Genomic DNA, 23,724 nt, shown 5'->3' on the forward strand with positions numbered 1-23,724 from the left:
ATTAAAATGCCCGAGCCCGAAAGACTCAGTGAGGAAGACATATGTGAAACGTTCACAAAGTGACGTGAGGTTAACGACACAGGATAAACACAGTGCAAACAGCATGATTCTAATTCTGTTTGTCGAATCTATACTTGCACACAAAGAGGGGGAAGCACTGTAACGGGCCCGACCAGGATGTCTGCACTGCTCATCTCGGGGTTGGGGGTTATGTCTGATGCTGTTTTTATTTTTATACACCTGCATCTTCGCGGGGAGCTGCGGGCCACAGGTCACTCTGTCCTCACCCCTCTGGGGCCCAGTTTCCTCATCTGTCATATGGGGATAAAAACGAGCCCCACCTCAAAGGGTGGTTTGAAGACTGAAGGGTTAATTCACAGAGAACGGGCTTCGGGCATGTTGTCCAGAAGCGTCCGTTGCTAATGCCAGCAGCTTCCGTCACTGTCCACCCTCCTCTGCGTGAGGTAACAGACACCCAAGGCAGACTCACAACCCGGCGACCAGCACAGGCCTCCAGCCGGGGCCAGTCAGGATCCGCACTGGGCAGCTGGCCTGATGCTATTTATAAACTGCTGCTCACCCCGAGTGAGCGCGAACAAGGACACCTCCGGAGCCGGACCGCGTGTGACCTTCCGCATTCTCACCCGCTTCTATTTATTACGATTCCAGCCCAGCGGCCCTGCTGGGTCAGTGCTTGCGAGGCCTTTGTTCTCAAACTCAGGCTCACACTGCTCCCTTCCTTGCTGAACGCCGTGCCCTGGGCACTTTTAAGATTTTGCCCACAAGTTCAATGGAGCCAAGCCCTCCAACAGAACTTCCTTCCGATGTCGAAACAAAGAAGTGCTGTTGACTCCGCTGTAGCTTTGCTCAGAACGCGAATAGCCAGAGAAGGAAAAGAAAAATCCAGGTTGAACCCCTCAGCTCCTTTCTTCTAAAATCAGCACTGCGGAAGGAGGTGCTTTGATTCAGAAGATGAAATTTAAATGAGAGAAGAGTGTACCAGGCCTCCTAGATGAAGCATCTCCTCGGCAGTGGGAAAAACCAGCCTTCAAGCTGGAGGCTCTCTCCCTGGGGGGTGGGGGGTCGAGTCAGGGGGAGGAGCACGATGGGGATTTCCTGGTTTACCCCCACCACTAACTCACAGCATCACTTTGAGAGAATCACTATCCTGTCTAGAAAATGGGAGAGTGAGACGAAGGCTCTCCAAGCATCCTTCCAGGGTTAAATCCAGTCATTCCTGCAATTAAAATCCCGCTAGAGTTGTCAGAGATAAAGGACACACAGTAGGTCAGCTAAAATGAAAAAAATAAACAACAAGAACCAGGAAAAGACAGAAAGAGGAATAAGAATGAGAACAGTCTTCTCTTTTATCAAAACATAATAATACTGTTAACAATGACAACTGTGTGGGTTTGTTGCAGGAATAGACAGATTTCAATGAGACAAAATGAAAAATCCAAATATAGACGTCAAGTCACATGGGATTCAATATATTTATAGAGAAGGCAGTGAAATCAGAAAGTGGGATGACTCAGTGAATGGAGTTAGGACAATTGGTGGCAAACTGGAATAAAAGTAGGTTGGGTCTGGCCGTGACATTTACGTCAAGATAAACGCCAGATTTATGAATGCTTTAAATATAAAAAGAAAATGAAAGCATAGAAGAAGTAAAAGAAAACATTTATTTTTTTCAATGTATTTGTCACTGAAGTAACATTATGACATTATAATGTGTCTGATGTTATCTTTGTTCCCAAAGAAAATATTTAAAAACCAGGCTTGGACGAGAGAAGACCTATCTAACAAGGACATGACACCCAGAAACTGTGAAAGAAAGACAATCGTGAGAAACTCACCAACATCAACATGAAAATTTCTGTATAACAAGAATCACCAGAAGCCAAGTCAAAAGACTAGCTTCAAGCCAAGAAGAAACATTTGCAACTCTTATCTCAAAGAGCTGAACTCCCCAATACAGGAGTACACAGAAACAGAAGAGAAAAAATGGTGAGCAAAGTGCAAATCGTTCCCATTGACCATTCCAACAGGACAGAGACAGGGTTTCCACCAGGACCCACAGGAGGCCACATGGAAGCTGCAGAAGACCCTCGTAGGAATGAAGCCTGCTTTCCAAGCAAGACTTTCCAAACAAACCTCCTGAACAAAGACCACGGAGACGCCCCCAGCGGAGGGCCGCCTTTCCCGACAATGTCCCGTCCTGGGCTGGCCCTCACTTCCTGCATTCCTTTGATTATCACCTTATGCCTTGAGCCCTGTAAGAAGCCCCTCCCAGCCCTCCTGAACCAGGATGCTGCCAAAGACCCTGGGTGGACGCCTCCCCGCATCCACCCTCCTGCAGCCAGCCCTGCTTTGACTGCAGGACTGTGGCTGGTGACCTTCGACGGCTGGGCTTTGGCAAGACGACAGAGAGCAAACAGCCAGGTAAACATTGCTCGGCAGTGGTGGTCACTGTCGTCGCAGCACTGGGGACCGTCCCAGGACACACAGGCAAGGGGCTCGGGACGGTGAACTGAAGACGGTCCCCTTGCCTGGGGCCCCTGAACCGGAACCTCCATGACACAATGCTTCAGCAACCCAGTGAAGAAGGGTTTACGAGCAGGATGAGGACACGGAAGACACTTCCTACTTGGACTTGGGACCACTACGTACGTCTCACAGTCTCCGCGCAACGCCTAAGGCCCCCGTCCGCCTGGGAGGCCCCGGGACTTGGGGCAGGAAGCAGGCACCCTTGGCTTTCATGGGGCTGGCAGCCCAGCAGGTGAGACGGTCGGAGAGGCCCCTGCTCAGGCACCGGCAGTTGGTTCCCGCTGTCCCAGAGGACCCAGACGTGGTGACAGGGGCCGGTGAGGAAAGGATGCTTGGGCTGGGATGGGAAGGCAGAGCAGGAGTCCACCAGGAAAGGCCTGTGTTTGTACATGTTGCAAGGGTGGAGTTCACGTTAGAGTCCCAGTACAGGTTACAGCATGTGTCAAGGTCCTGAGGTTGGACCGTGCCATCGTGAGGCCGGAGGGGAGGGGCCAGAGGAGGCAGGAGGGGCCAAAGGAGGCAGGAGGGACAGATGTAGGGAGGAGTTTGGGTGTCTTAAATCTTGCAAGTCATGGGGGGGGGCCCTGAGAAATTTCAAGTAAGATGAGGACGTGGCGGGGGGGTTGGGGGGTGCTGAGATACCGCCATAATGAGACTGGAGGTTTAAAAAGACCACTCCAATTACCCAGCAGAAACCCAGTTAGGTGGGCCTCCCAGAGGAAGCAGGGGTGGGGCCGGATGCAGCCGCATTCTCCCAGAAGAGAGACTGGGAGGCCTGGGCCTCAGTGGTCATGGCTGGAGGGAAGTGGTCGTTATGGGAAGCAGACGGATCTGAGAGGTACTCGGGGTGAGCCTGCAGGATGCAGGGTGAGGAGGGAAAAGGCCGAGGCCGGTTGATACCCAGGTTTCCAGCTTCAGTAGGCAGATGGGAAGGGGGTCATCCCCTGGGAGCATGAGGGATTGTGCCCAGGGGTCCATTTCTGAGCCTCAGCCTCCCCTAGTGCCAAGTCAAGGGGCTGGACCACGGCGGGGTTTTCCACCTTGTCCCGCCAGCCGAGGCTGGACTCCAAACCAATCCACACAGCATCCAAGTATCCAAACAAATCACACTAGAGGGGACAGGAATGGCAGGTCCCTCAATTCCGAGCAGGCCCCTGGGGCACCCCCACGAAACTCTGACAGATCCTCAGACAAGTGTGAAAAAAACACAGGACTTGACAATTTCGCCAGCCCCTCTGTCTCTGTCCTGCTGCGCCATCTGACAAACCATCTTTCTCCTGAGCCATCGTCCCTACCTGGCCTCAAGACATGACCTCCAGGCCATTGGGCCTCGTGGCCACTCCAGCAACCCTAAGGACAGGCCCCAGGGACTGAGTTCTGCCCTGCCTGGGAGTGACCCCCAGAGGCATCTCTGCCAGCGGCCGCAAGGAGGACTCTCCCCCCAGGGACTTGGCGTCTCTGTCCTTGGCCCCTGCAAACCCACGTGGCAACTCCCCGACACAACGATAAGCCCACACCCTGCAGAGAAGTTGGCTTTTAAGACGCATATTTAAAAATACCCAGGGGATGGTGTGGGAATAGAGAGGGAATGAAGCCAGGCACCTCAGCCCACGCAGAATGCAAATACGTGCCTTGCAGTCTATGTTGTGTCTTAAATAGAGGCCTGGGACATGAACACCACCAATAAGAGAAGTTAGTGTTCAGCACAGCCATGGCGCCGCCCAGCCCAAGCCTCCCAGGACAAAGGCCGGCATCCTGAGACGCTCCGCTTGCCCCCAGGTCCTGACCCTTTCCCGACAGCTCCAGTGGTGAAGAGGCCGCCAGCCTCGTCTCGCAGTCTGAGGAGAGAAGTTCATCACTATTTATTCATCCGGCATTAATTCATTACCCCTCCCCCCACCATGTTCCAAAAGGGAGGTGTAAGGTGTCTTACAAAAATGCCTGTGGTAATTTAAGTAAAGATAAAACAAGACGAGGAAAGAACATACATGATGTGGCTTAAATACACAAAACGTATGCTATGGGATTCGGTGCAGAGACTGGAGATTTGAAATGAAGCTGGATGCCGGGCTTCCTAGCAGCCCCAGTGAAGACAGAAACACAGTCAGGTATGACATTCTCAGAATCCGAGAGATGAAGAAACCAGGCGTCTCTGGTACTGAGAACAACGTCATCCCGTGGCTTCCACACACTGGACGTTTGGAGGGAGAGGGCACGTTCTTCATGCTGTCCCACCAGGGAGCAGGGGAAGGGCTCACCCAGCCCCAACTGACCCCGTCTGTTCCCACCGAGTATGAACACCACCAAAAAATAGAAATTCCAAACCTCCATCCATCTATTCCCACTTCCCTGACCCCACCTTCCAAGAGTCGTCTGCAAATCTGCCAAGAATCCTTCTCGAGCTGTTGGCATTATCGTTGCGTATACGCACAATCAGCTGCATGATACTTTATATTTTAAGTCAACACACTTTTCTTTTTACCTACGTAAATTTAATCTATTAAGGAAACTTTACATCTCTGCTTTAATAAGAAAGTCAGAATCACTTTCCAGAAATGTTAAATGTTGCAAAATGGCCACAAAATAAATACAATGGAAACAAATCAATGTAATTATATTTCTGGCAGACACTGCACCCTTCCAGGGCTCCGTGCCTGAGGCTGTTCTCCGCTTGTTACAAAAGGGAAAGCAGCCAGCATTCAGCGTCAAAGACACATCAGCCACAAACTAAAATTTTCTCCTTGATCTACAACCAGAAGACTGAAAGAGAATTCAAAGGGAACGGCCATCTGATCATGGGATCCCGTGACACTCAAAGCCCCATGTGAGTTACATCAAAAACAGCGGTGCTCACAGGGCGTCCGGGACCACCGCCCACCTGGCAAGGGTGTGTAGCTGGAGGCAACCAGGTTAAGAGTCTGTCCTCAGTACCATCCACTTCCCTTCAGGGTAGAGCCTCACAATGTTTCTCTCCACATTAAAGACAATAACCTGCAACAAAAGGGACAGAGATGGAGGCGGTGGGTCCAGATGTCATACAACAGGGGGGCCCGGATGCACGAGCAGGACTCAGAGAGCTGTGGGGAGCGGAGAGGACGTTCCAGCCCAGACGTCGGGGCTAGACCTTGGGGCCAAAGTGGGCTTGGAGGGTGGCCTCGAGTCGGGCAGCTTGCTTCGGTGGTAGGTACTTCCACCCGCACGCCCATCTATCCATTCAACACTGCAAAGCCCAACCAGGGCTGGCTGTGATGTGACAGCAGGGCGGCAGGTCCCACCCTCCGGGCGCTCCCCGTCCAGGGAGGGAGTCCGGCAGGAGCGGTCACAGAGGTAAAATGACACAACCGTACAATAGGGAGGACCTCAGAGATCCAAAAGCCCTTCCGAAGCCTGATTGCGTTTACATGCTTCCCCTGACGGCGATCCCCTCTCTCACCATCAGCCGCAGGGTGGACGGCGGGAAGCACAGGTAGCCCCCATCTCCAGGCACAGGACACTGGGCCACCTGTGCCTGTCCCGAGACCACCCACGACAAGAGGCTTCTGCCAGTGCCCGCAGCACAAAGGCCAGCTCGAGATCAGGACGCCCTGAAGCACGATCTGCTGATGTAAGCATGCAGCCCTGGGCATGCATGGCTCTTTGCTGCTTCATTCTGAAGCAGAAAAGGTCAACCATGGCATTTGAGGAAAGCTTGAAACGTGAAAAAGAGACCACAATAAACAGATAGGAAAAAGAAACACCCCAGAAGAAAGAGATGAGTCAGGAAGCAGATGATTTAATTTAAAAATACAGACTCCAGTGAGAATGCTCAGAGACGAAGCGTGGGCTGGGGAGAACTGAAAGCTGTCTGCTGTCCCTCCCTGCAGGTCCCAGTGCCCCCCTCTGGAACCACGCAGGACAAATCCCACCCTTTCTTAGCCCCTAAGTCTGCTCTAAAATAAACAGCTGCAGTCCCTCTCAGTGCTCTTGCAAATTCCCGTTTGCCAGAGTCCTTCAGAAAACACAGCACCCCAAAGTGAATGCAATCTTTAGCAGAGGGTCAGGCTAGACCCCAAGCTCCATTATACTATACACTCTCCATCTATCAGCTGCTCTACTCAGCATCTCCCCAAGATCCAGGCACAGATACGAGGGTGATAAGGTGATTTTAGGGGGCTCATGGACCCAGTGCAAAGTAACAGAAGTTAGCCCCTTCTCATCCCCCTCAAGCCTTCCAGAGAACATCAAGGGAGCATCAGGTCGGTGCCGAGATGATTCTGACCCACAACCTTTTTAGATCGCTGTGTTTTAACACAGAGGGTCTTCTGGGTCAGCGACCTTGGCAGGAGACCGTGTCTAGTCTGAATTAATGTTATTTCACATTCAGTGTTTTACTTTTATGGTTACCTTTTATCAAAGGCAAGTGATACCGGTGTTCTACTTGAAGTCACAGCAAAAGAATCTCTTTTACAATGAAATTAGCTAAGAAGAAATAGACTTGGATTAAAAGAAAATAGTCAGCAAAGTCTCCTAAAGGTGGCAGACAAGTGAGTCAGGGAGCGGGTGCGTTAGGGCAAGCGATGTTCGTCCGACGGCCGTGTCTGCGCCTCCGCACGGCCCTTGCCGGACTCCAGGCTCAGGCCACCAGGTGCCATCTGCCATGTCCACGTGGATGTCCCACCAATGCCTCAAGCTTCAAGAGGCCCAAACGAACTTCTCTGCCCCAGAACCTGCTGCACCCAGGGCCGTCCCCTCCCGGGCCAGGAAGGGATTCTCCACTGGGGACGGGCACTGGTTATTGTCTGTCCTTCCCCATCGGCATGCAGGTCCCGGGGACCAGTACACGTGCCTGCTCTGCTCGCGATGTCCCAACAGCCAGAACACCGCCCACACGCTCGGGCCAACAGACACCGGGTCAGCTCAGTGAAGAGGCCGGATCCCTACCCAAGCCTGCTCCTCGCAGGACAGTGCGCTTTGGAAATCGGAGCTGAGGACTTGAGTTCATCAACATTAAACTTCTCCTTGTTGGCTCTGCCTCCCAAACAGTCTGTGGAGATACACATTTGACTCTTTCTCTTGAGCACGTCGGGCATGCTGTTAATGCCGTTATCAGCTCTATAACCTACCCAACTGCTAACCCGCCAAGCTGCTAACCCAGCACTGATGGTTCAAGACCTAGGACGGAGCCCCGAGGCACTATTCCTGCAACCTGGGGGTCATCGCTACTCACAGTTAGCGAAATGTTTTACCATTTTTTTTGATCACAGAGAAAAGTAGGAAAAAAAACAGCATGGTGAACTGCCATACAGACGTCAGCCCGAGGCCACGACTGTCTGCACCTTGCTGAGTTCCCTTCTTGTGTGTGCGTGTGATCGCCGCCCAGAGAGCTACCTCACAGGAAAAGTCAGGAGTCGGCAAACCTTTTCTGCAATAGGCTGGATAGCAGATACTTTAAGCTGTGTGGGCCGAGGGTCTCTGCCTCAACTGCTCCTGCTGGGAAGCTCACACGAGTTACTCGCCAGGAGATGCAGACCCGGCCAGCCTGTCTCCAAGCTCGGAGGCTGAGCACCTGGCCTCGGCCGCACTGCCTGGAGAGGGTGAGTGGCCCGGTCCCAGGGCGGGAGGCAAAGCCCACAATGGACCAGAGGACTCCCCACCCTCCACTGCTCTCCCATCACACTAGTAGGGAGGAGTGTGGGATTGGGGGTCAAAGCGTTCAAGATGGGGAAGAGGGCAAGCTACTTAAACTTCTAAACCTCCGTTTGTCCATCTGTAAAATGGCAGCTGGGATAGGACCCGCCTCCCAGGCCCCCGTGAGAATGAGGGAGATGCGCAAAGTACCAGCATGTGCCCGTGGGAGCTGCTGCCCAGAAGTCACAGGTGAGGCGTTTCATTTCCCAGAGTGAAATTTAACAATCCCAAATTCCTGCCGTGCTGCCTGGATCAGAAGCCATGTGGGTAGAAGAAGGAAAGAAAAAGGAGTGAAGGGAGCGAGAAGGAAGGAAAGGAGACGAGAATTCCTACGGGTCCGGTGGCGGTGACTCCCAGCGCCCACAGGGGCGCTCCGTTCCACGCACACGTGCGCTGCTCTTTCCCTCGCCGTGAGCCCTGCAGCCTCGACTCCAGCTGCGCTCATGCCAGGAGCAGAGTTCTCCAGCTGTTACTAATTCTGCCCACCTCTTTGTCCCATCAGCTTCTGGCAACTTCTCTCTCTAATGTCATAGACCCCACACTAATGGAATTCTCCTGTTAACAACTGGGGGGTTAAATCACAGGGGCACGACTGAAGTAGCAAGCTTATGTGTCAGATGAGAGTCAACACATCTTTGAAGCTGGCTCCGGGAGGGAACTTTACTCCAGCGTTAGTAAGACCTCCAAAAGAGATGTGAATCGGGTACATGATCGTGTCCCATCACGGGGACTAACTGTAACAAGGATGGACAGCGTTTCAGAGATGCATGTGCACACACACACGCGTGCACCCAGCACACCCAGAGCAGCTTAGCTCTAAACACGCATGGTGATGCACCCACAAAAAAGCCAAGCGGTGCCCTCAGCCGAACACGCTAATGTGACTTCTGAACTTGCAGAAAAGTAGAAATTGTGTAACAAACAGCTCTCCGGGTTCAGCAACTGTTACTCTTTTGCTCCGTGTACCTCCTACATTCACACACGCTCCCTCCTCTTACAGAATGTGAGCCCTGTTGAGTCATCTCAAAGAAAGATGCCTGAAGTTGTGCACCTCACATCTAAACATTTCAGCCTTCATCCCCTCCTAAAGTAACATGATCACATCTAACCCATTAAGAATAATTCCCTGGATCATCTAATATTTAGCCCCTTTATTAAATAAAGTTTTTCTCTAAACTTTAATTTCTTTTCCAATCAAGTTCATCTTCAACCACAAGGACAGGATACAAACCAATAGAAATCTCCTGCTCTGCAGTCTGAATATTTCCTAAATTGGCTCTCCAGAGCTGAGCATCTCCTCCTTATTCCCTTCCCCTTCCCCCACCTTCTAATTATTTACTGACCTCCCCCAGGATTCTAGGACAGTGATCCTAAGAGTGACCATGACTAGCAGTATCACATGGGAACACACTAGAAAATGCAAATTCTCACACCCACGTAACCCTGCAGAACCAGGAACTCTGCGGGCGGGGCCAGCGATGGCTGGTGTGACAAGCCCCCGGGGGGTTCTGGTGCAGGTTCTTAAACCCTGGGAACCACTGTTCTCTGCCCTCTAAGCCAACAGCTAGAAGAGCAGTCTCTCCCCTCCAGGAGCTCACACGGGGGAAATTAACACAGATACAAAATACAAGGTTAGACTTCATTTTGCATGTCTCTTTTGAAGTTAATTGGTAATATCTTAACCTCCCACCTAAGTAATAACAATGCAATATTGCTCAGGCAAAGATGATTTCTGCCCCATAAAACAGATTGCAAAACACAGCAAGCTCTGCCAATGGATGGGATTCAGCTGTGACATGTCAAATTATGTCAAGAGGCAGCGAAGAAAGGGAGCTAAAAATAGCACCATGCGGCTGGCACCAGGGCTCTGGTTTATCAACTCCGGGACCAAAAACAGCCTCCGGCCACTCCTCAGGTCCCCACAAGGCCCCGGCCAGGAGGAGCTCGCTGCTCTGTCCATATGTCACGTGCCCTCCTGCCCACAGCTCTGCGGGTGCAGAGTGGAGGACTCCAGGGGAGGCAAGAGCGAGCAGGTTGCTCCGAGGATGATACTCCATAGTTTAAAAATAGAATGTTCTGAGCATACACAAGATGAACAGTCACCCCACAAGCAAAGCTACTGCATTATGTAACAACAATGTAATTAAAAATCCCTTAAGTCACAGGCTGTGAACAGATCATACTGACTCAGGGCTCAACTGCTTGGCAACCAAAGAGTTAATATAAAAAAAAAATACAGGGGAAAAAAAATCTAGTCCATGCAGACAGAGATCAACAAAACAGCCAAGCCATCCATGAGTATGGCTCTGGGAGGCAAAATAATTTATGGTAAAGAAACAGTGCATTTCATAAGGGCTTCTTATTTTAGCTTGCCTGCTAAAGGTTGTGAAATTAAACAGCAGCAAATGTGCAGTGTGTCTTTACTGGGAATGTTCACTTCGCTGAGAGTCGCACCTCGGTGACAGCTTGAAATGATGGCCCCAGGACAGCTGTTCCCTTCCTCTCCTTAATCAAACAGTATATACCCCTGATTACTTCTGAATGAACGTCAAGCATGGGTTTTTTTTAATGCTACGATTTTTGTCAGTGGTTACCATCATTATGAATTTACACAATTCCAGAATTCACCCTGGCAGTGTAACACGCCAAGGACATCCCACCAAAGGATGGCTAAATTACCATCTTTCCTTCCCCTCTAAGGAAAAAAGCAAGCACTTCAGGAGAGGGGATTTGGCATTCAGACAATGGCTATCTCCTGAAGAACTCAGGACTCAAGAGTTAAACCACTTTTCTCTGAGTCCAAAAACTTGCAGCTTAGAAACACAGCAGAGCACCATCAGGAACCAATTTTACGTCCAAGAACCTCATGTGACCCATATTAACACTCAGAATTAGCTTCCCCATCTCCCTCTTTGGCCCCAACTCCAGATATCCAATCCCACCTGCAAACCAATTTTCAGAAGCCCAAATCCACCAGTGGTACTACATGCAAAATCACACAGAAAAGCAGAAGGTACGCTCCTCCCCTCCCCCAGCCCCCGAGCAGGGAGTCTGTGGTTGAGATTCCCAAGGGATCATGACTGCGCACGCAACATTCATTCCAGACACTAAATGAAGGTTTCAGCCGCCACTGTTGGAAACCTCCCCTACTTGGAATTTTTACAAAACCTAGCTTTAGAACAGGACCCCGTGCAGTCAAAATGCACATCAATGACAATCTATTATTTCCTGGAAATTATCTCACAAGCTGGAGAGGAAAAGCCATCCAGGTGGAATTTTTATTTTTAGCCCAGAAGTAATAGGTTAAAATAGCATTCCTGTGGAAACAAAAGACTCTTTCTGGGCTCTGGCTGAAGCAGAGCGGCTGGCTAACCCTGGCCTGGCCTGTCAGCGGGGAAAGGGGCACACCTCCCCCTCACCCCAGACTCCCAGCCTGGCCATCTGATTCCTGGGGGTAAAACGCCGGCCCCCTTTGGCGGCCCTGCTGCTGTGCACACTTGCAAGGTCTCTGCCTTCCAGAGGCCTCCCCCTACTCCCACAAAAGATGCCCACTCCCCTCCCTCCCGCAGAGGTGCCTGGAGGAATTCCACTCACCTTATGGTCAAAGAATGGTTCTGAATTCAGGTCCTCATCCTCCCAGGAAACTCTGTGTCCCTGCAGGTTCCTGGATCCTGTCTCCCTAAACCTCCCTCAGAGGTAGTGACCGGCAGAGAATCTGACCGCTCAGGACTAGCTCAGCTCCCCGAAAAACCTCCAGCCCCAAGCAGCACTGCAATTGTCAGGACGCTCCTGTCTGCCTTTTGGGGCTGAACACCATTATTATCTGTAAACATTTTTAAATATAGATGTTGCAGGAGTGGGGGTGGGGTGGGGTGAGGAGGGCCGCCAGGGCATGAGCAATCAGCTCATGGACCAAGCCCCACCCAGGGCTGCTCAGTGTCCACGACTTGCCCCCGAGCACTGTCAGGACACTGGCCGCAACGGCAGCTGGCCGGAGCTTGACGGAAGTCACCAGAACCAAATGCCACATTCAAAACCCACTGCATCAAACCTCTCCTGGCCTTAGGCAAGGCCCATCGGTCAGAGGGGTTGCTCTCCCCTGCCCCCACTGCTGCCACGCTGACCTTGGGGAGAGGGCACCTTGGCCGTGCTCAGTCGTGAGGCTGCTGCTGCAGTCTCAGGTCGGGGAGGCTGCCCGGGGCCGGGCCGGGAGGGACCACAGCGGGAGAATGGGATTCTGATCCCTAGCCTCAGCCAAAGGATGAAGGCAGGGACCCTCATTGCACGTTTATTCCAGGCCCAGGATGGGCAGCAGACAGATGGGGAGGCCTGTCCCACAGACTTACCCGAAGCCCCCACACCTATTCCGTCCACACCTCTGTGTAGGGGTGGGAACATGTGATGTTCCAGTGAACTCCCAACGCGGAGGGGACCAGAGCAGAGTTTCTCCACATCAGCACGGGTGACATCTGGGACCACACACCTCTCTGTCGTGGGGCCACTCTGTGCATCGTAGGATGTTTGGCAGCATTCCTGATCTCACCACTAGACGCCGGGAGCCCCATCCCCAGTTCTGACAACCCAAGTGTCTCTACACATTTCAATGTCCCCTGGGGGGCAGAACTGCCCCTGCTTGAGACTTCTGCTCTAGAGAAAGGCAGCTGTGGCCCTGAATCATGCTCCCACCACCTTCATGACAATGGACACCTGGCAAAGCGACCTGACTTCTCTGAGCCTCAGTGTTCTCATCTGCAATGGCGGGTCATAAGGCTAAAAGTGCTCAGCTCAGGGCCAAGGATGGAGGAGTGAAGCCCTTGCTCTCAAGAGTTGTTTTCACTGTGCACTCAGAAGGCCCCAGATCCTTCCTGCTGCTGGAGATAAACCCAGGTGATGGAGCTGGACTCTGGAGCAAGGCTACCCAGGTCGGGGGTCGGCATGCACCACACTGCAGCTGGGGCTTCACTCCTCTCTGTGCCCCTCCGTTTACCCAGATGTACAGAGCGGACACCCCTCCCCAGGGCTGGCGTGGGATGAGCCTGTCTCAGCAAGGCAAGCAAAGTGCTTTTCACACAGTGAAGGGTCAGCAACCAGGCGGCGCAGGGGAGGGGGGCACGGGTCGGGGAGCGAAATCCCAAAGGTAGGGTTCAGAGGAGACCCAGGTCCCCCCACACAGCCTGGGGTAAGCACACGGATGCTGGCTTGTTGGGGGAGTCAGTCCACATTTGGAGTCTCTCTGGAAACCCCCAATTCCAGCAGCCACCGATCGGCTGCTCCTGCCCTTCAGAAGAGAAGCCTTGCCCTGCTAACGACCCCTGCCTGTACCCAGCCAGGAGGGGCGGGGGAGAGCCCGCGCCCGGGAGCCAGCCCGCTGCGCTTACGGCTGAGGCTGGCAGCCGGTTTCCGCCCCTTTCAGCACCAGGAGGACAGAGGACTGGGATCTTGGTGGAAGGCAGAGGATGAAGCTCAGACGGTTTACTTTCCCTTGATTCACGTTCAAGGCCGTCCTGGAGGCGGCACCGGGCCACCAGGCTGGGGAACCACAGGGCTCCCTCTGCCAGGCCTGGTCGCACTTTCACTCGTGATGGCCCCAAGGGCAGGCACTTCTGTGATTCCTCTGTCTGGAGGGAAAACTCAGGCTCTGAGAGGTGGAATGAGCTGTATGAGGCCACACATTAGGACGTGGCTGGGAGGGGCACAGAAACCGCCTCTGTCTGACCCTGGGTCTGGGTCAGCCCCAAGGTTGCACCAAGCCAGGTCAAGCGCCAGTCCTGCTCCCGGGGCCTCCACCCGGAAGCAGGGTCCCAGGGACAGCATCCCAGCTGCCCGTCTTCCCCGGGGCCCCCAAACCAGCTGGACACTCGCCACATGCTGGGCCCCAGGACCCAGCTGTGAGCAGGATAAGAGAACGCAAGGCCTTCCCCGGGCCAGGTCACTGAGCCGGATGGGGTTAATCACAGAAACTCCGCTGAGCACAGTGCCAGGCTCCCAGGGGGCATTCGGTGCCCCGGGACCAGCTCTCATGAGTACGATCCATTATCGTGTTCCTCCCGTCTGTACCCCGGGAGCCCATCGCTTTGCCGGGACCTCCAACACCAGGTCTTCCTGAATCCCCACAAGAGCCGTGGAGGCAGGGATTCCATCCCCACTGGACAGATCAGGAGACTGAGACCCAAGGAGGCTCACGTGGGAGGGAAACCTGAACCCAGTCTCGGGATGTTCCTACCCACGCTGACACATAAATCATGAGAAGATGACAGATGAATTAGGATTGCCCCAAAAGGATGCCCTGAAAGCTCCTATCTTATCTAAAGCCACAAACCATATTGATTCAGACTCTGGGGAGACTCACTGAAAGGAGATGCCTTCCTGCCCTCAGACTCCTCAGGAACAGACCATTCACTCCGTCATGCCTCCTCTGGCCTCTGCCCCCAGGATCTCTCTCAGTTCCACCCCCTCCTCGCCACCCCCGCTGACATCAGCCTAGGCTACGCCACGTTCACCTCTCCCCTGGAAGCCCCTCCACTGTCTCCCCACTTCCACGTGAGCCGCCCTGGGGCCCATCCACCAAAGGTCAGACCCAGCGGACTTCCTCAGTCCTCCTGGAGAGTGTGGCTAGGGGGTGGATTTACCGCCTCCGGCATGAGAAACAGGGATGGGAGGGGGAGGGGGAGGGGCCGGGAGCTGCACAAAGTGCACGGCTGAGCCCGGGGAGAGCCGGACGGCAGCGCTTATCCGGATCATCACGTCCCATGCGCTGAGCATGGGCCGAGTCCCGTTTAATCTCACGTCCCAGAGGGGTCTGCGATCACCCTCCCTGATGTCCAGGTCGGGGAGCAGGCTCGGGGGGACACATGATGAGCCCGAGATCATGGTTAACACACGGCAGCATGAGATGGCTACCACCTCCCAGAAAGTCAGAGCTGCAGGCCCTGACAACTGAGGGTGCGTCTGCCTGCAGGTCCCCTCCTCCACAGACCCACGTGCCCGTGGGAGGTAGGCATTACAGTCATCCTCGTTCCAGGGAGGGGAAACTGAGGCTCAGAGAGGCACGAGGTGGAGACACGCAGGGAGGGAGCACGGAGCTGGGAGGGCACCCCGCCTTGGCACTGCGGACACTGAGGCCAGTGAGCCTCTGCAGGGGGCTGACCCGTGCACTGCAGGACATTCAGTGGCATCCCTGGTCTTTACCCACCAGAGGCCAATAGGACTTCCCTTCCCGGTCTCGCCAACCAAAAACGCCTGCAGACACTGCCAAATCCGCCCCCCGTCGAGAACTGCTGCTCTAGATGGAAGAACACCAGGGATGGCTGGACATGGCTTGTGTCGCCTTTGCCTCCAACAGGGGTCTGAGACTTCCTTCCACTGGAAAATGCATAATAAAAGCAGCATTGCTGGCCCATCGAACCATATCCAGTCTCTTCGTGCACGCAGCACAGACACTCTACACTGTGGGCACTACCCTGGCAACAGGCAGCCAATGCCGTCCGCCTGACCCTGCTCCAGAATGCGGTCACTCGTGAAAGTCGTGGTCACAGCCGCAGGCATCTAGGCGTCCTCGCCGCGGAATTTTGGAAGCATTTCTAGCTGGTGGACTGCGTTTTAGAATGAGGGACACACACCTTATGTCCATGGCTGTCCCCAAGAGGCCAGGCGGGGACACAGGTGAGGAAACGGGGACCAGGTGGGAGCTGACCACGCAGGGGGTGGGGGCACTGACAAACCGGATAGGGTGGGTCCTGCCCAAAGCAGGTGGGCAGCCACCACCTGGCCGTCTGTCCTTCCATTCATGCAAATTGACCGGCCCCCTCCAAGCGTGGTTTTAGGTCACGGAAACAGAGCAGTGAACTAAACGGACTGACAACCTCGTCCTCACGAGAGGCCAGCATGGCAGCTCAGCACCGCCTGCAGCTCCGAGGTTTCCAAGCCACGCCAGAAACCCCAGGGGTCAAATGCTCATTCAGTTACACACACACACATACCCTGTTCAAGCCCAAACCAGCCACACCTAGAGGCTGAATCTGGCCCCTGGGCTGCCTGTTCGGACCTCGAGTTTTCCTATCCTTCCACCTCCCTGGGCGGCCTCCAGACTCCGTGGCTTCCAACCCAGGCTTAAGAAAGGAGAAGGCATAGCAGCTTCGGGGAAACTGTGACTTGCTTCTGAATTTCCCAGAGAGGAGGGGGATGCGCGCCCAGCCTGGGGCTGCACCCAGGCCTCATCCTGAAACAGCGGATGGTCGAGTCTCCCGCTTGGCTGGGGCCAAGGAAGCCACTTCAGGAAGGCCCGAGGGAGGCCCACTATTCTGGAAATGCCGCTCCCCGACCCCTGCCCAGTTGGTTCCTGATTTTTCACGCTGGGAACTGAAGCTCCGTGAAGGAAAAAGCTCAGAATGAGCAGGAGAACCACATGGCTTTCCTAGAACCAAATTTCTTTCCCACTGGACTGAAGGGGGTGCGGGGGCCAACAGGTGGTGGGTCAGCCCCTCCAGGCCACTCAGAAAGTGCGAGCACCCGGTGGGGGTGGGGACAGCTCAGGGGCAGAGCGCGCGCTTAGCAGGCACGAGGTCCTGGGTTCCAACCCAGTCCCTCCATTAAAAAAAAAGCAAAAGCAAGAGCACTGGATGCTCAGAGTTCACCCCCGCCTTCGGCTTGGGAGAAAAACCGTGAGACCACAGAGGAGACACGGGGAGGATTGCCGGGGCCGTGGTTCTTCTCCAGCACAAGTTGCTGCTGAGTGAGGCCGGGAGCCGGGGCAAGGTGGGAGGAACTGGACAGACTTGAGGAGGATTGTGGAGACAGACAGGACCACCCAGACCAGTAGACAACTCAGGCAACAGGAGATGGCGGGGCAGACTGGGACACACGCACTGCTGCCGTTGGAGTTCCAACATCGGCCTCAACGCGGTTTAGAGACGGGTGTTCCTGAGTGCCAGGATGTGCTCCACGCCAGCCTCCAGGACACAGCCGTGCAACATGCCTGCACCAGCAGGCACCTGTCCTCACTCCCTGTCCTGAGACGGCCAAACGCAGAGGAAACGTGGGGGTATCTGCATCCCCAAGAAGGCCAGGTGTGGGTGTCGCCTCTAAACTGTTACCCTTTATCCTGGACAGTGCTGAGGACACGTGGGGCCGGGCCACTTGGGAGGCTGTTTAATGGGGAGTAAAAAGCAACTTTTGCTTCCAAATTCTGCCCCATCTCCAGCCCTCCGAAGGCTTATCATCATCCACCCGTCTCTGACCTTGACCCAGACCAGTGAAACCCACAGCTCTGCTCACGACCCTGCCTCAGAGAGACGCCTCCCTGACAACTTCACCGGACACAGACCTCACCGCTCGTGCCTTCAAGCTGGTTTGATTTCCCTCCTCGTGTTCATCGCCACCTGCCGCGGTGGTGAGACACACCTCCTCGTATCCTGGTCACTGGAACGTGCCCTCCCACAACAGCGAGGGGCTCCTCTGTCTCGTTCACAGCAGAAGTGCCTCTCAAAGCACTCAGGAGGCATTAGGTGCTCGAGAAATATGGGTGGGCCAGACAAAGAGGTGAACTCATGAACCTTACGACTGAGGCAGACAGAGAGATCACAGCAAGAATGTAATGAAAGGCAATTCAAGCTGAAAAAGTTAGTAAGAACAGTCCAAATGTCCATCAGTTGATGAATGAATAAACCAAATATACAAGCGGATATTATTCAGCCATGAAAAGGAATGGAGCACTGATACACGCCACAACATGAAGGAACTTCAAAATCATTACACCCAGTGAAAGAAATCATTGCACCATACATGGTAGGATTCCATGTATATAAAATGTCCAAGACAGGCAAATCTACAGCAACAGAAAGCAGATTAGCGGTTGTCAGGGGCTGAGGGAGGGGGAGGGGGGGTAACTGACTCCTAATGGACCCAGGGTTCCTTCAGGGGTAGGGAATAAAAATGTTCCAAAGTTGATTATGGTGATGGTTATACAACTCTGAATTCTAAAACCCACTGAACTGCACATCTTCAGTGGGTGAGTTCTATCGTATGTGAATTATATTCCAATAAAGCTGTTGGCAAAAAAGAAAAGAAAGAAAAAATTTCAAGACCACTCATCCCTGGGTCAGATTCTCCCAGTTTGGAAGCTACGCCTTGAGTGTGAATTAGTAAGGAAAGCAGTGCCGACGGCTTCACAGCCCCGGGTGACCAGTAACAGCTGCAGTTGTTAAAACACAAAATGTGCTGTGACCTGGAATGATGGACATCTCGTGGCCACCCGCGCTGCTGTCATCAGCCTTTCCTGAACCCCTGCTCTGTGCACACTGAGTGCTGCCCCTGCAGCCCGAGTGGGGAGAGGCAGTCTCTTTCCCATTTTCTAGACGTGGGGAGTGAGACTCAGAGAGTTGGAGCCACCAGGCTGAGGTCACACAGCGAGCCGATGGTAGAGACAGAATTTGAAGACATGTAAGTCTTATACCAAAGCTTAAGCTTTTATTGCTCAGCTCCATCTCTCTTGGCACATATGACGTTGTTTCCTGAGTTACCCCTCAAGAAGGCTCTTACTTTGGGAGAACCTGGTCTCATAGGGAAGGAGGATCCTCCATGGGGAGGGAGGATCTGTCTCTGATGGGGACAGCTTCGTGTCCCCAGGGAAATCAAAATGGCCACTGAGCAAGGGGTCGTCCCAGGCAGCCCCCACATCCCGAGAGAAAGACCCAAGACCCTGACAAGGCGCCACGCTGCTGCTGGGCACAGAAGCCCACCCCCATCTCTGTCCGGGTGCCACCTCCACAGAACACACAAGCCCCACTGTGACTATGAAAGAGCCCGCTTGCCCAGCACACGCTTGTGGCCAGCTCAGCAGAAGCCACTGGTTATTTCCAGCCAGTAATTAAGCAGACGATCCCGACTCTGAAGCAAGAGCCAGGTCCGAATGATTCACACAAAGCTCACTTTCCCAGGATACGCTCCTGGTTAGGCTTACAGGGAAACCGCAGCTGAGAGGGGCAGCTTTGCACAGCCGCTTGGCGAGGTGGCCAACTCCGTACTTCCACCCTCTCTGGTCTCTGAGACTAAACCCCAGAGACAGGCTAACCCGCTGAGCTGATATCAAACTGGGATTCCTCTGGGTAGAGGGGAAGGCCAGAGAGATCTCTCCTGCCAGCCCTCTGTGGCCCCCTGGAGAGGGCCAGCTCTGTCCCGCCACACTTCCTGTCACCTTCCAGAGCACCTATCACTGCTCCTCATGTATCGGGCTGTGCTGTGGGGACCAGCGGCTGCCCAGTCCCACACCAGGAAGCACACGTGAAGGCCTCTTCCAAAACCCAGAGTTCTCACAAAATAGATAAAAAAACGAGGTCTGCTGGTACAGCACAGGGAATTAGATTCAATAGCTTATAAGAACTTATGATGAAAACATGAAAATATATATCTACACATATAACCAAATCACTGTGCTGTACACCAGAAACCAATACAACATTGTAAATCGACTCTATGCCAATAAAAAAGTCCGAAGTTCTTTATCACCACACCTTCGTGTATTTTTCACTTCCTTGCCCTCTCTCTACAGAGGAAATTTACTGTTTTTCTTATTCATCCACTTCTTATTTCTCCAACAACCACCATTTTTCCGGGCTCCTAAATAAAGTAAATCCTTAATAGAAAAGCATCTGCAGTGAAGTGGGGTGTTTCTCTCCCGCGTGTTTAGGGAAGGGGGAATCCCAAGCAAACAAGCACTCATCAGCGATTCACGCTGAGAGAAACCTGGGCGTTTCAGCAAACGTCCTGTCACTGTGGGCACTCTCCCACTGCAGTTGCTGGAAATTGCAACAGAATCCTTATATGGAATCCCTCCATTAAAAGTAAAAACAAACCAAAACCCAGACTGGATCTGGGCTGAGCCCTTCCGAGCACTCTACGATTCCTTCCGTGGCCCTGTTCAAAAGTGTTTCAACTCTTGTTGCACGAAAGCAGCGTAAGAGCACGCAAGCTGTGCGAGGCTGAGCAGCAGTCTACCCGGCAGCTTTGCAGAACAGCTCGCACTAAGTGAGGGCGGACTGACAGGCTTTCAGTCTCACTCACGTGAAAAAGAAAGAGGGTCACGTGAGGGGATCGGAGACCATCCCCAGGCCTGGTCCTGTCGCCCACGCGCCCGTGAGCACGTGTTCCCGCGTCAGTGGCCCTGGCGTCTTCACGCTGCTGCCTGTCTGGGCTACGTGTCCACCCCGGTGCTCAGGCAGGAACTCCGGGGTCCCTAACTCCTCCTCCCTCCCTGTGCTGGGGGCAGTGGCGTCCCCCCAAATTCATGTCTACCCAGAGCCTCAGAATGAGACCTGATGTAGACACAGGGTCTTTGCAGATGTAATTAGTTAAGTTTAAACGGTATCACCCTGGTGGGTCCTAAATCCAGTGACTGGTGTCTTTATCAACAGAGGAGAGGACACAGGGACACACAGGGAGAAGCTGTGTGGAGATGGAGGCGGAGATCAGAGTGCTGGAGCTGCAAGCCAGGAACCCCCAGAAGCTGGAGGAGGCGAGGAAGCCCCTCCCCCGGAGCCTCCAGAGGGAGCACAGCCCTGCCGACACCCCGAGCTCAGACCTGTGGGCTCCTGGGCGGGCGGACAATACATTTCTGTTGTTTTAAATTCCTCACTTTGTGCTCATTTGTCAAGGCAGTCCCGGAAAACTGGTAGGCTTCCCTCACCTCCCTATTAAGTTCATCATCACATCACGTGAAGCGTACCTGTTACACAGCTCTGAGTTACCCCAGACCCCTCCGCCCCACTCCCCCCCTCCAGCCCAAGACCACAGCCCCAGAGCCTCCCACCTGAGTGTCTTCCCTCCACCCACCTGCCCCTCCAGCCCCTTCTGCATGCAGAGGGTCTCTTAAAAATGCAAACCTAGGGGGGAGATATAGCCCAAGTGGTAGAGCGCATGCTTGGCATGCCTGAGGTCCCGGGTTCAGTCCCCAGTACTTCCTCTAAAAATAATAAATTAATTAATAAATAAACCTAATTACCTCCCCCCACCAAAAAAAAAAAAAAAAAAGCAAATCTAATCACGTCACTCCTCTACTTAACACCCTTCAACTTCTTCCCTCTGGTTTTCAGGGTAAAATCCAGATTCCTTCACTGGCTACAAAACCCCATGGTTGTGGCCCTGTGATGTGGCCCTACCTCCTTCTCCATGTCATCCCACCTCCCTGCCCACCAGAAGCACTGGCCGGGTTCACAGAAACACCCCACCAGCTCCCTCCGGGACCCCTGGCACACACGGTCCTCTCAGCCTGAACCATCTCCTCGGGCTCTGTCTCTCCCTCCTCATCTGGGAATGCGACTCCTCCTGGGGGTCTCAGGGTAAAGGCTGCTTCCTCCGGGAGACCACCTCTGCCCCCGCCCCCCCTCCCCCGCCTCAGGCTAGGCCAAGGCTCCCTGCTGGGTGTCCCACCAGATCCTGGCTTCTTCACACACCCCCATCTGTCACTTCCTGTTCAGTGTCCATCTCTCCCTCTAGACTGCAAGTCCCTGTGGGCAGAGCCATCTCCCATTTCCCCCAGTAACTCCAGGGCCTTGCACGAAGCCTGGCACGCAGCAAGTGCACGAGAGATGGGGTAAGTACAGGAATGCATGAATGGCCCACAGATGCACCCAGAAAGCCCCTGGAGCACCGGGTTCACGACTCCATGTGCTCTCCTACGCAGCACTCATTCCCTTTTGTGGGGGTCACCAGAGACTGATCCAACCCAAAGCCATCCCCCCAGAAGGCAATGGGCCCAGGGCAAGCAGGGCTGCTGCCAACGGTCACCTTGTGGACAGAGAAGCCAGGGCAGATTTGGTTATTTTGCACCATCTAACTGTCAAGGCCAGTCGTGCATACAGGTCAGATTTCCATCTGATTACACATCCTGAAAACTCCTGCTGAGAGGCAGGTCTGTCACTCCACAGCCAGCCTGACATCCAAGTGGCGAGGGAACAAGCACGTAGAAAATCACACGCATTGGCATCTTGGCCACAGGAAGCATGCCCTGCGGGGGGCCACGCTGGACGGGTCTGCAACACGGTTAAGAAGATTTGGCCAAACACAGTCATGGACACGTGTCGCAGCCTCGGGGGCCCAAGAACCAAATCCTAAGATAGGGATCCTGGCATTTGTCCACGAAGCATTATGATGGAAGTGACCATTTGGACTTGTCCCTACGACACAGAGTAACTTTGGAATCGCATATCTCACAACACAGCAATCAAAGAATAGCCCAGTTGGAAATGGCCACTTTCTTCGGCTCAAATTTCCTTAAATCAGGGCAAAGCCACGGTCCCCAGGTGAGCTCTTCTGCTGCTGATGCCTTTAGACCCAAGCCCCATTTTCCTCTCACTATCAGATAATAAGAAGCTTTGTAAACGTGGACAGTCCATTGTCCACTTTAAAATTCTGAATCTTGACATTAGGAAAATGAGAAACCACAGGGTGAAGAGATCCAGGCCGACACCAGGCAGCCCCATTCTCTCCTTGTCCATCAGAGTTGTGAAAAAGCCAAGGACACAAGGAAGGGCAGACAAAGTGTTTTCCAGAAGTGACGTAATGGTCTCCTGATTTCCCTTTTCTGTAATTTTCACTGGCAAAGGCAACGACTACTGGAGAATTTTCCTGTTCAAAACCAAACTGACTCAATTAGAGATGTTTCATAAAACAACTCACCTCCTGGCTCTGCAAGAAGATGCTGTCCTTACGGTGAGTGTGCAGCGTTTACACATGACTAACGTTCGTACGTGATCCGGAGCATGGAAGTGGGGTGACAGCAAGTATTATTTAAGGAGACTGCCAGCTGACTGCTCCCCGCCCTGGGAGAGTGGAGGGGGTGGGGGGGTGGTTAAGGAAGCTCTGATGGCCAGGTGACAGGTCTAATGAAGAAGCTCCAGGCACAGAGTGAGTCTGCGCCCCCTGGCTACCTTCCCACAGGTAAAGCGAGGAAACACAGGACCCTGAGATACGGCGTGCCTCCCCCAAGTGAACAGCAGCAGCCCCTGGAAAGTGGGGGCCGAGGAGGAAACTTGAGAGAAATCCATCCTGGAAGCTCTAGGCCTTCAGCCACTGAGGTCTAGGGCACAGCGCAGAGCAGGAGGAGCCGCTTCAAGGCCTGGCAGGCCTTCACGGAGTGTAAGACAGCGCTCCTCCGAAGTCTGAGCAGGCAGCAGAGCTCTCCAGCGGGACCGGAGGGCAAAAGTCACTCTGTGGCACCCACCACTGCTAGCCAGGCTGCAGCGTGGGAAAAGGACTCTCCAGGTTCAGAGGGTCGGGGCCTCAGGTGCAAAGCACAAGGAGACCCCTCAGAGCACAGAGCGCAGAGCCCAAGCTACGCAGGGGAACGTCCCGACCCTCCTTTCAAAGCACGTGAAGCCTGCAGAAAACTGAAGCAAACCGAACCTACAAAAAAGCCCAGACGCAGCTCAGCCATGGGCAGGACTGACTCAGGGCTCCGACTCCTGCAGCCTGAAAGAGGAACACGCTGTCATTTGATACAGCACGTCCGGCGTGTGG

At 53.7% G+C, this 23,724-nt stretch overlaps 1 protein-coding gene across 3 annotated transcripts in view; it reads right to left on the bottom strand.

The window, feature by feature from the left end:
* PHACTR3 (phosphatase and actin regulator 3) overlaps nucleotides 1–23,724 on the bottom strand; it is a 180,392-nt gene that overhangs the window by 105,545 nt on the left and 51,123 nt on the right. Inside the window, exon 1 of one of the 3 annotated variants that reach the window (XM_064496951.1) lies at nucleotides 11,809–11,829. The exons of the other annotated variants lie outside the window; for them this stretch is intronic. The gene's annotated coding sequence lies outside the window, so the exon portion shown is untranslated. Of the gene's footprint in view, nucleotides 1–11,808; nucleotides 11,830–23,724 lie in introns of those variants that run through there. 3 annotated transcript variants of the gene reach the window in all.

Source organism: Camelus dromedarius, chromosome 18 (assembly GCF_036321535.1).
Source record: "Camelus dromedarius isolate mCamDro1 chromosome 18, mCamDro1.pat, whole genome shotgun sequence".
Lineage (NCBI taxonomy): Eukaryota > Metazoa > Chordata > Mammalia > Artiodactyla > Camelidae > Camelus > Camelus dromedarius.